The sequence below is a fragment of the Mandrillus leucophaeus genome, unplaced genomic scaffold (genome assembly GCF_000951045.1).
Source record: "Mandrillus leucophaeus isolate KB7577 unplaced genomic scaffold, Mleu.le_1.0 Scaffold136, whole genome shotgun sequence".
Lineage (NCBI taxonomy): Eukaryota > Metazoa > Chordata > Mammalia > Primates > Cercopithecidae > Mandrillus > Mandrillus leucophaeus.
The window spans coordinates 2,204,115-2,206,681 of NW_012101321.1; positions in this window are offsets into that span (position 1 = coordinate 2,204,115).

A 2,567-nucleotide genomic window follows, 5' to 3' on the forward strand; every position below is an offset into this window, starting at 1 on the left:
TTTTTTTTTTTTTTTTTGAGACAGAGTCTCGCTTTGTGCCCCAGGCTGGAGTGCAGTGGCTCGATCTCTGCTCACTGCAAGCTCCGCCTCCCAGGTTCACGTCATTCTCTTGCCTCAGCCTCCTGAGTAGCTGGACTACAGGTGCCCGCCACCGCGCCCGGCTAATTTTTTGTATTTTTAGTAGAGACGGGGTTTCACCGTGTTCGCCAGGATGGTCTCGATCTCCTGACCTCGCGATCCGCCTGTCTCAGCCTCCCAAAGTGCTGGGATTACAGGCGTGAGCCACCGCGCCCGGCTATCATCTGCTTCTTAATGGAAGATATTTATTCATTTAACAAATGCTTAATTAGCACTTATATGACAGATATATTAACATACCATTTGCCCCATCTGAGGAGACAAAATCCTATGAGAGGCCTTTTATGGATTAATGCCTCACTTTCAAAACACAGATGTATGAAAGGTCAAGTGAAAGTTGTGTCTCTTCTGCAGGCACACCCTATTCCCCCTTATTCCAGACTTACTCATTTAATGATGTGAAACAAACTTGAGGTGTTTAGTTTTTCAGAGATTTCAGAAATGGGAAGCCACTGATGTTGCCTTTTACTTTGGAAATGTATATCGGCAATTTGGATCGTCAGAAAGATGTCTGCCTCATCTCTGGAATATCTAAGTCTACTTATAGAAAACAAATCTTTAACAAACATTTGCAACCACATGAGATTTGGTGCAGTTGAATTCATCTTAGTATTTTTAAAAGGTGTAACACTTTTCTAAAGAAAATGTCCCCTTGCCTTTTCTTCTTCTGCTTCTTTTTTAAATAAATAGAGACCTTGGGCGGGCATAGTGGCTCACACCTATAATCCTAGCACTTTGGGAGGCTGAGGCAGGCAGATCACTTAAGGTCAGGAGTTTGAGACCAGCCTGGCCAACATGGTGAAACCCCGTCTCTACCAAAAATACAAAAATTAGCCGGGCCTGGTGGCACATGCCCGTAATCCCAGCTACTAGGGAGGCTGGGGCAGGAGAATTGCTGCAACCCGGGAGGCAGAGGTTGAGGTGAGCCGAGATTGCGCCACTGCACTCCAGCCCGGGCAACAAGACGGAAACTCCGTTTAAAAAAAACAAAAAAAAAAAAAGAAAAAAGAGGACGGGTCTTGCTGTTGCCCAGGCTAGTCTCAAGTAATCCTCCTGCACTAGCCTCCTAAAGTGTTGGGATGACAGGTGTGAGCTACTGCACCCAGCCCTCCCTTGCTTCTTGTGTCTGTTACCTTTTTCTTCCCAAATTTCCATGTGAGAGCTAAAATTGTCTTTTTTTTTTGAGACAGAATCTCGCTCTTGCTCTGTCACCAAGACTGGAGTGCAGTGGCAATTCTCCTGCCTCAGCCTCCCGAGTAGCTGGGACTACAGGAATGCACCACCACATCCGGCTAATGTTTGTATTTTTAGTAGAGACGGGGGTTTTCACTATATTGGCCAGGCTGGTCTTTAACTCCTGACCTCAGGTGATCCACCTGCCTCGGCCTCCCGAAGTGCTGGGATTGCAAGCGTGAGTCACCGCGCCTGGCTTCTGTCCACTTTTCAAGGCCATCTCAAATAACTTTTTCTTCAGGCAACTTTCTCAAACCACTACAATTTTTTCCTAACTTTTCCGGAATTCTTCCTTTGTTTAATCCCGCTTTTTACTTCACTTTCATTTCAGGAGCTAGGAGTATTTTTAAAAAGGCCCTTTGACCTCAAAGGATACACGTGGGTGAAAAACCAGCTTCCTCTAAATTTATTTTTCACTCATTAGGAAGAATGCTTTACTGTTAATAGCGGGTGGAAAGAAGGGACACTGAGTATGAAGAGCTATCTGTACTACTTAATATATCTTTTGATCTACTCTGAGAATGACGCGAGCGTAATCTTCACATTGGAAAATCACGAGAGGAGAAAAACCCTTCGGAGATCTACAGGCACAATGAACCCTGTCTCCACGCTGTTTGTAGCAGCTGTCTCAGGAATCTTCTCCCTAGAACGAACGTAGGAGAGGTTTGGTGGGGCGGCAGCTGCAAAGCAAGGAATCTTTCCCGTTCCTCGTCGACTCGGTCCCCTCCCCTCCCTTCCCGAATGGTGGCAGCTGCCGAGACATCCCAGTGGAAATCTCCGAGTCTCCGCCGAGAACGGCGGGCGGGCAGCAGCTGAAAGTAGCCAGGGGTGGGGACTCCTCGCTCCCATTGGGCAGGGACAGCAGCCTCACTGGCTCCAGCGCCGTCACCTCTCTGGCTCGTAGAGGTCCCTCAGGTGTTCTTCTCCAAGTACAATGACACACCTTGGCAACGCGGGGCGGGTTCCCTCCGCGCCAAGGGACCCAACGGTAACTTAACAACAGCAGGAGCGCCAGAATCCCCGCCTCGGAACGTGCAGAAGCACCTTCCGAGGTCCGAGAGTGGGAGGGGGGGAAGTATAGGCCCTCGAACGGAAGGGTCTCTCCTAGCCGGGCCGCGAACACACCGTGTGCTACTAGAGCAGCGCTCCCACTGGGTGCGCGCCCTCGCGCCTAGTGCAGCCGGAAGCCCGAGCCC